This window comes from Solenopsis invicta, chromosome 16 (assembly GCF_016802725.1).
Source record: "Solenopsis invicta isolate M01_SB chromosome 16, UNIL_Sinv_3.0, whole genome shotgun sequence".
Lineage (NCBI taxonomy): Eukaryota > Metazoa > Arthropoda > Insecta > Hymenoptera > Formicidae > Solenopsis > Solenopsis invicta.
Genome location: NC_052679.1, coordinates 7,644,345 through 7,655,303, shown reverse-complemented (window position 1 = coordinate 7,655,303; position 10,959 = coordinate 7,644,345).

Here is a 10,959-nt window from a genome sequence, read left to right as displayed (position 1 = left end):
ACTTGACGGTAGTTCAACTAAGCTCGGGTTAAACCCAAAGTTGTGAAACAGGGCCTAAGGCGATGCTGGAGTAACGGTCGAACTTGTGGCGTTACGAGCGCTAGCGGCGGCGCTGGTTTGTTCCAGCTAGCGGCGGCACTGGTTTGAGAGCGTTTTTGTGCGCTCTCTTTCTCGCTCGCTCTTTCTCCGTGCATGGCGTACCTGATGCGAACGTTCGCAAGCGATAGCGTAATATTTCCTAAGTTTTATTTGGTAAGATTAATTTATTTCCTAATCAATCCTCCGGGATCATTTGTGATGTTGGCTCAGAAACCTGTACCCATATTCGCGTAGACTCTACTACTCTTGTACAGTAAGCCTATAAGTTCCCGAGAGCTAACCTCGAATCATAGCCGTTGAGGCTCGAGCTGTAAGCACGCGATCACTTCTACATACTCGTGGGGTTTATTTGTCTTGGCAATTTTAATAAAGCAAACTATTTTATGTAAAGCCTAGCTGCTTAAACATTCATTATAACTCTCCATTTCCCGCCAGTCGAAATACGTCAGTGATTGGCCACCACGACAACGTAGTAGTCACAAACTCCAAAGGTCCTACGCCATCTACTAAGTGGAATTAAAAATGTCGATAATATCGATATTTTTAATTCCATTACCATTTAAGCTCTGCATTATCATTGTGTCCCTCGGCGCTTGTGTTCTGTTGTTGCACACACGCAAAGTCGCATGCACACATGTACGTCGTGAGTTAAGAGGATGCTAAAGTCATCCTTTTTTACCGACCAAACGTTAATTTTTAGGCATGCCGTTCTTCTAATTACATTTACAGATTTAAAAATCCTTTTCCACAATTAAAGTATAGACAGTAATGTATAATGGACGCTATATATAAGAATAATAAAAACGAAAAAAATTGGAAAATTATAGAGAGAGAGAGAGAGAGAGATGACTTGAAAATAAATTATATATACAGTTTTTTAAAACTTTGTTTTTTTAAAACACTAAAAACGATACACAAAATTGTTTATTCTGTACATAAAATTAAAAAATGGTAATATATTTAGTATTGTGTCGCAATTACTATCGTTTACACGTAATCTTCAGGTTAATAACTTTACAGTGAAATATCACTCAAGGACAGTGTAATATAAAAAATATTTCCAACTTGATTAAAATTCTTTCATATATGGTTATATAAATATTCAATAATTTTCATTAAATATTTATATTACTATAATTTAATACAAAACCGGAAACAATTTTATACAAAAAACAAAAGTAAATTAAAAATTATTGTTTAATTATCGGCTTCTGCAGCCGACTTGTGACAACATGATTTATCGACACGTAAAAACTGCAAATTTGATTGTAGCGCCGCTCTCGGAATATCAAGCAACTAAACTATAGCTTTCTGCACCAATTCCACGTGCAAATTACATAAACAATTTGCAGAGATCCATTTCTCTCATACTAGAGCCTCTAGGATCATTCTGCAAGCGCCGTATTGTTCTTTTACGAGGTGTGTTCAAAAAGTATCGCGAATTTTGTGTTTTTTCAAAAATTATTTATTTATTCATGAATATCTATTTTGTCCCCTTCAAAGTAATCCCCATGAGATATTATACACTTGTGCCAACGGTTTTTCCAATCTTCGAAGCACTTCAAAAAATCTTTTTTTTTTATCTTGTTCAGCTCCTCCTTCGATGCCGTCTTTATCTCGTCAAGCGTAGCGTAACGTCGTCCTTTCATGGGCCTCTTCAGTTTAGGGAACAAGAAAAAGTCACAGGGGGCCAGATCTGGGGAATACGGTGGCTGCGGCATCATTAGTGTGTTGTTTTTGGCCAAAAAGTCGCGCACAAGCAACGATGTGTGAGCAGGGGCGTTATCGTGGTGCAAAAGCCAATTATTGTTCTTCCACAAATCCGGGCGTTTCTGGCGGATTGCTTCGCGCAAATTGCGCATAACTTGCAGGTAATATTCCTTATTGACCGTTCTACCCTGTGACAAGAACTCATGATGCACCACGCCCCTGCAATCGAAGAAAACTGTCAGCAAAACTTTCACATTCGACCGAACTTGGCGCGCTTTTTTCGGTCTTGGTTCGTGCGGCAGCTTCCATTGAGATGATTGAGCTTTGGTTTCCACGTCATAACCATAAACCCACGATTCGTCACCAGTTATGACCCTCTGGAGCAAATTTGGGTCGTCGCGGACAGAGTCCAACATCTCATTAGCAATGTTCATGCGATGCTGTTTTTGGTCGCAATTGAGCAATTTTGGTACGAATTTCGCGGCGACCCGTCTCATGCCCAAATCATTGATAAAAATCGAATGGCACGAGCCAATCGATATGTTTAGGTCCTCAGCAACTTCTCTAACGGTGATTCGACGATTGGCCAATACCATTTTCTCCACTTCATTAATTTTTTCGTCTGTTGTTGAAGTGCTCGGGCGTCCGGCACGCTCTTCGTCGTTCACATCTTCTCGGCCTTCTGAGAACATTTTGTACCACCGATAAACGTTGCTTCGGTCCAAGGTAGCTTCTCCGTATGCCACAGTCAACATTCGGAATGCATCCGCGGACTTAATTTCGTTTTTCACACAAAATTTGATACAGGTTCTTTGATCCATTTTTTTGAATAGGTAAAAATCGAAGACGATCCAAAACACGTGCAAGCAAAGCAGCTGTCAACAATTAAGTGAACATTCAAAATGGCCGAGCTTGTCGGCATAAGTGAGAGACATGAGTACCAACATAACGCCACAAAAAGATCGAAATTCGAATATACGTAACCCGCGAAAATTCAAAATTCGCGATACTTTTTGAACACACCTCGTATTTAATTTATACGCAGTAAACTACTTATTTCATACATACAAAATCTAAAATTTTTATATGGGGCACATGTTGTCACGAATCGGCTGCAAAAGCTGATAATTAAACTATAATTTTTTAATTTACTTTCGTTTTTCGTATTAAATTATAGTTTCCCGTGTATGTTTTTGTTACTACTTTAATTGTGGAGAAGAATTTTGCGATCTATAAAGCCAATTAAGAAAAATGCCTGTCCAAAAATATGCGCGTATAAAAACCGGTCCAGCATCGCCTTAATGAGTTTCAAGAATTCTAAAAATACTTTCTTAAAACCTTGAAACTGTATTATAACTAAATTCCGTACGTTCTTTCATGCCCCTTTGAGACTGTCGCTCAGCTCGCAAATATTTAAGCAGCCGGAATCACGTCCCGTAAAGTCGGCTACTTATTGTAAAAATATTTCGGGTGTTTAAAATATATGTTTCCGTAAATATAGGTACGTACACGTGAGTGTGTATCGTATTTATAAATTTATTTCGACATTTAACAGGCTTGTATCACGATTTTATAAAAATTAGAATAAAATTTAAAAATACACTATTATATTTACCTAATAAAGTGCTTTAAAATGTTACTTCAAGTAACATTTTAATTTGTTTGATGTGTATTCAATGTTCATATTTATCAATATATACCCTTACACTAGCAATGTTGAAACAACTTTGGAAAGTTTCAACGTCGCAGAAAATATGGACAGTCACTGTGATTAAATAGAATAAATTTTTTTATCTCATATATATCTCTTATATATATGATATATATATATATATATATATATATATATATATATGTGACGTGGCAATTTTATCTGCCTCGCCACTTCGTCCTCCGCCTGAGCATAGCGCAAGGAGGCGCGTAAGACCGGATCGGGCACTCAGCGAGAGAGCGAAATCTCCGGCGGGACTGCGGCGCGTATTGATTTCATTTATTTATTCGCGGCTTATTTCATGTACCCGCGGGCAGAGTTGCCGCTGATGCGCCGATTTGCAGCACACCGCTGCCAGAAAGAACAGCACTCGCGAGCACCCGTTGGCACTTTCTCCCCACTTATCGGCCTGCGTCGAGCAGCCGAGGCGCCGAGTGGGGACTTCTTCTGTCTCTTTCTCTCTCGAGCGGTCTCTCTCCTTCTCGACCTACCCTCTTCTGACCTGAGCGTTCTCTTTCTCTCGTATTACAAGCACAGCTCTTGGCGTTTAGCTGCACGATTTTAGATTTTTGTGCCGCGGAGCAGAGTCACAGGGGCTACGCGCGATATATATATATATATATATATATATATATATATATATGTATATATATATATATGTATATATATATATATATGAATATGAATAATTGTAGAAAAAATTATTTGCGATGTATAATTATTAATAAACCTAGAATTATACATAAAATATATATATATATATATATATATATATATATATAAGTTATTAGGAAAATCTCATTAAAATACATTTATTAAATTATATGACGAAATCTTGCATAAAAATTTTAATAAGCACTTATATAAGTCCATTTACAAAAACAGATATAGAGGTACTGTTTTGAAATTAATTGAACAATTATCTATTTTATAAAAGGTCAACTACATAATTGCTCATTACAATATTTATGCAAGATTCCGTCTTGTAATTTAATAAATATTATCCTATCGGGAAATGTCGCGCGCCGCATTCGTCAATTTGACAACTCCAGATCTGAAATCACATACAGCTGTTACTGTTGCTGTAACATGATTGCGAATCTCGAAATTCTTCAATGTAATTCTGGCGACGTCATTAAGAATCGGTTATTTTTCTGCAAGCTTTTAAGTAATATATAATTTACTCGCACTAACTTAATACAGCAATTAAAACATGTTAATATATTTAACTCCACTCTTGGCCACCATGCGCGTTTTTTATTTATATGTAAAAATAAATATCTGTCAAGTTACAAAAAATTATGTCCACTTTTTTTAATGAAATAAATATCGACTATTACTGAAATTATTTTTTTCTATGTATTACCTGTTTCATTTATTTGATTTACACAAAACGTACATAGTGTTGCTCAACGGAAACCGCGAGAAGGTGGTGGTCTCTTCCGTCAGGAGGAAAATGTACAAAATTTTTATCTATTTGACAGTAATAATCATAAGAATTGAAATTAATATTTAATCAGCTATGTTGTTTTACAATATTAACTAGTCACATAAGAAATGGAATTAGATAATATTGCAAAATAATGTAACTGATTAAATATCACTTTCAAAATAAATTTTTTACATTTTCCTCAGTGTGTGTGTGTGTGTGTATGTGTGTGTGTGTGTGAGTGTGTTTGCGTGTTTAAATTTATCAATTTAAAACAAAAATTTTCACTCTTTTTGGGCGATGTCCTTACGGACCAAAAAAAAAATATTTGCACTCTTTTCGAGCGATGTCCTTGCGGACCAAAAAAAAATATTTGCACTCTTTTCGAGCGATGTCCTTGCGGACCAAAAAAAAATAATTGCACTCTTTTGGAGCGATGTCCTTGCGGACCAAAAAAAAATAATTGCACTCTTTTCGAGCGATGTCCTTGCGGACCAAAAAAAATAATTGCACTCTTTTGGAGCGATGTCCTTGCGGACCAAAAAAAAATAATTGCACTCTTTTGGAGCGATGTCCTTGCGGACCAAAAAAAAATAATTGCACTCTTTTGGAGCGATGTCCTTGCGGACCAAAAAAAAATATTTGCACTCTTTTCGAGCGATGTCCTTGCGGATAAAAAAAAATATTTGCACTCTTTTCGAGCGATGTCCTTACGGACCAAAAAAAAAAATATTTGCACTCTTTTCGAGCGATGTCCTTGCGGACATGATATGCAATTTAATTACATAAATATGAAATTAAAAGTATCAAAGTTTTGATATTTTAACTGTTACATTTAATTTCAATCTGCCCACGATGGACCATCAATATCATTAACATTCATTACATGTAATGATGAAGTCTGGTTTTTTTTAACGCTGCTTGCATATAATTTGTCTGGCGACATAAGAGATAAATCTCTTTCCTTTATATTCATTTTTATGCAAGTTTCGTTTCTTGCTTTTAATGCCGATTTAATAACGCAAATGGCATTAACGGTTGCCGGTGAAAGTTTGTTACGAATATTCGTTTTCACGACAGTTAAAAAAGAAAACATTCTCTCTGCATCGGCATTTGAATTTGGAAGACACCGAACAGCATTCAGAACACTTTTTAAATTTGGATATTTAGCTTTATTGTTCGAGTCCTGACATTGCAAAATTTTTTTCCACATTTCGTCAAATGTTTCTGTTGAAAGAGTATGTTTTTCCTCATTCGTAAAATCTAATGGTAATGCAATCCATTCTTTCTTTAAACCATCTTCTTCAAAACCACCAATAGTTTTTGCTATGAAAGAAACATCTTTGAATGATGTTTCTCTTTCTGTATTAAATAAAGTTACATATGGTCTGAAGACATTTAACTTTGATAAAAATATATTGTTTACTGGTAACCTTTTCCGAATTTCTTCTGCAGCAGTCACATAAAACGACAAACAGTTCTTACGAACTGTTGCAACATCGTCTTCGTGACCCTGCATTGTTATTTCGGTAAGGTACTCATCGCAATCAGGTCCAAAAGTTATTTCATCAGAAACTTTATGATTTTCTTTTTCAGAAAATATTATGTTCATAAGGTTTTCTGTAAAAGATTTCATAAGTTCATCTTTCAAAAAATTTTTACATATTTTAAAAAGAAATTGGATCGATTTTGATTGCAATACATGTATTCGCGTCTCTACTGCTTGAAAGAATGCATTGAAAGCATTAAATTCATGTAAAATATATTTTAAAAATAAAAAATAAGCTTTTGCATCTGCTTTGCCCATTATGGCTAACAGTTCTTCTCCAGTTTTACTTTTTTCACTGAAAATTTGTTCAACTAGGAAAAGTTCAATTGTATGCCAAGATTCCAAAAGTCTATCTACGCATTGATAATGGGAAAGCCAGCGTGTTTCACATAATTTTTTTAATTTTATATATTTATTTTCAAAGTTCAGACAAAATTCGCGGAAAATACCCGTACGTTTTGGACTGCTGTTAACATATTTAGCAATTCCTTTTATAAAATCGTCGCAATAATCGGGTATCATTTTACATGCAGCACGAGCTGCTAACGCTGCGGAATGGCAAGGACACGAAAATGTTAATAAATTTGGACACAATTCTTCCAATTTTGTTTTGAACGATTTCTGTTTCCCAGTCATGACAGACGCATTGTCGCATGACAAGGCAACAATATTTAAAAATGGTATTTGTAATCGCCACATTTCACATTTGAATGCGTTAGTTAACTTTTCCGCGCTGGAATCTTTGGCATCTATATCAATTAATTTTACTAGTTGCGTACGAACATCTAATGTCTCAAAATCTACGTATCTTACGAGGAAAGTCATCCATTTCTCATTTGTAATGTCAGACGTTTCATCTATGTATATGCTAAATTTCTGGTTCTGAATGCTGTTCACGACACGTTCTCTCATCATTGGGTATAGTGCATTTGTAACAACATTCTTGCATTTTGTACGACCCATTGTCATTTGTTTCAACACATGTGGATCATCTGATAACTTTTGGAAAAATTCGAGAATGTGTTTTGCATTATAAAAAGGAATATTTAGATTAGCGATTAATGCTGCATATTTCATTTCAGCTTCTTTTATACGTTGTTCAAATGGTAATTCATTATTTAATACACATGATTCTTTATCGGATTTATTCTTTTCCAAATCTTTACATTTATTTAAATGAGTTTTTGATTCTGCGTGTCGTTCAATATGCGATAATCCACCTGATATACTTCCATATGTATCGCAAATTGAACATAAAAATAAACTTTTATCGTGTGCCACTTCGCGTAACCAACATTTATATTCATCAATTTCTAACCATTTTGGCTGAAATGTTCTACACGTTGGTTGTAATTTATCATTATTATTATTTAATAAATTTCTTTTAAGTTTATTTTTATGACCCACAGAATCTGCATGTCTGGGAAAAATGTGCTGAATTGCATGACAAATTTTTATTGCATATAGTGCAATGGTAGAGAGAACTGTCGGACGGAACTTCGCGTATCCAAAATTTATATCGATCATCAGAAAGCCAAGCTTCTGAGAAGCTTCTCTTTCCTTTTTTGATCGATTTGTCGGACATTTCCAATAGAGATAAATAATATATATAAATAATATGTATAAATAATATATATAAAAAAATAATATATATAAATATTGAAGGTGTATGTCACAGAAAGAGATCAGGATCCTGTGGTTCGTCACTCCCACAGTATTTATCGACTAAAGCCTTTTCTCTTACCAAATATGTATGTGTATGAGAGAGTGTGTGTTGTGTGTGTTGTGTAAAAATCAAAAATACCTTTTTGGCCGTAAATATCTATTTGCCAGCTGAAGACAGCTCTGATCAGCAGCAAGATGTTGCGACCAAACAGATAAGAATGACCATAGCGCATAAAAAACAATTGAAGAACAATATTTCAGAGCAGTGATGCCACATTTAGGCCGCGTCTCACTGTTACGTTGGTAAAAACACGTGCGGACCGCGCGTTTATCGATGATCCGCGTCTCCACTATCATTGTTTAAGTTTCTGCGACAACGACAGACAAGAATAAACAGCGATATGGCAGGTTAGTTATAAATATTTTATTATATTATTTAACAATTGAACATCAACACAATTAGATACGTTCAATCTATATTGATAAGTACTTCTTGTAGGCAAGGTTGTGCCGTACAATAATTTAAAGAATAGGAAAATAAATCAAGAGGGGTTATGTATACCTGTACATGTCAAACAAATCTTTTACAAATAGATAGTATCAAGTTATGTAAATTTTTATAAATTGAATAACAATACAGAAAGTTATGACGAACTAAAGTTATTAATATTTTCCAGAGAGAAATAACTCGAATTCAACGATGTCTAATGGACATTGATTTGATGTACAAATTTTCGTTTTGACATCGAGTTTATTATTTCTTCTTGCTGAAATATGATTTTTATATATAATAAATACAAATTTTATATCAGTGAATTTAAAAAGAATTAAGAAAAAACAGGTTTATGTCATCATTTCTGATTTTATTTTGAAATGCAAAAAGATTTATTTTTCTAAGCAGTCCAAAACAAAAATCTTTTTACATCGTAAAATAAACTGAAAATTGACATAAATATATTTTTTTAATTCTTTTTGAGTTCTTTGGCATGTTATATGTTTTTATTTCATCACTATTAAAATCTCAGCGAGCTAATTAAATAAACGTTAAAACGATTTTTATATTGAATCCATGTCCATTCGACATCGATTTGACAAGTCATTTCTCTCTGGGATATATATTAATAATTTTAGTCCGTTATAACTTTCTGTACTGTTATTTAATTTATAACAATTTACATAGCTTGCATTATCTACTTGTATAATAAGTAAATTATTTAAACGAAATTTTTTATATTTTACGCCAACTTTGCTCTTAGTATGTGTGTGTGTGTGTGTGTGTGTTTTTATTACTACATAATATATTTATATATTTTCGTTAATTATTATTATTATTTACATATTTTTTAGATGAACAAAATCAAAAGACCATAAGTCTTAACAGACAAGGACCAGCATTAGTCCAACAAAGGCTCAAGTGGAGGGTATATTAAACATGCTGGTGCAAGGCTGGCAGGAAATGCAGCAGCAGCAGGGGCAACAGCAGCAGTAGCAGGAGCAACTGCAGCAGCAGCAGGAGCATCTGCAGCAGCAGCAGGAGCAACAGTTGTAACAACAACCGCAACAGGAGCGTCAGCAAAGTAACAATAATATTCATTACAATATTTATATGTATATATGTATAAAATGTTATTATATTTATTTATATTTATTTTTAGTCCGGCGTAATGGACTAGGGCATGGGCGTGCGCGTGCCCGCTGGTACAGACAGAGAGGTCTGTACCAGCCATACAGGGATAGAGGTGGAAAAGGAAGAGATGAAGGTAGAAGAGGAAAAGGAGAAATAAGAAGAGCAAGAAGAGAAGGAGAAAGAGGCAAGGTAGGAGGAAGAGGAAGGGGCGAAGAAGGAAGGTGAAGGAGAGAAGGAGGAAGAGGAAGGGATGGGGGACATATCAATTACATTTACGTATTAAATAAATGAATAGAAAATATTAAAATAAATATTACTGTCCTCTTATTTTATCCCTTATACACATATTTTTTAAACAGAAAATGTAAACATTCCTTTAATTTCAAAAAAGTTAATAAAAAACCTTGTCCGTAAAAATAGTATATTTTCATAACATCTTCTTCTGTCAGGACAATACCCGAACAGAGTGCGTAAAAGAAACTGTCCGTAACGATATTCTAGATAACATACAGAATGCAAAAAGAATTCAGGTTTGTCATTAATTCTGAATTTATTTTGTGACGCAAAAAGATTTCTTTTTCTGACTTTTCAGAAATAGCTTTTTGCATGTCAAAATGGACTCAAAATTGATGATATCAACTTGAATTTCAAAGAAATTTTTTTTTAGTTTTCTGTACTGTCAGGGGGGTGCTCGAAAAGAGTGCAAATATTTATTTTGGTCCGCAAGGACATCGCTCGAAAAGAGTGAAAACATTTCTGTTTTAAATTGATAAATTTAAACACGCAACACACACACACACACACACACACACACACACACACACACACACACTGAGGAAAATGTAAAAAATTTCTTTTGAAAGTGATATTTTATCAGTTACATTATTTTGCAATATTAACTAATTCCATTTCTTATATGACTAGTTAATATTGTAAAACAACATAGCTGATTAAATATTAATTTCAATTCTTATGATTATTACTTTCAAATAGATAAGAATTTTTTACATTTTCCTCCTCACGGAAGAGACCACCACCTTCTCGCGGTTTCCGTTGAGCAACACTATGTACGTTTTATGTAAATAAAATAAATGAAACAGGTAATATATAAAAAAAAATAATTTCAGTAATAGTCGATATTTATTTCATTAAAAAAAGTGAGCATAATT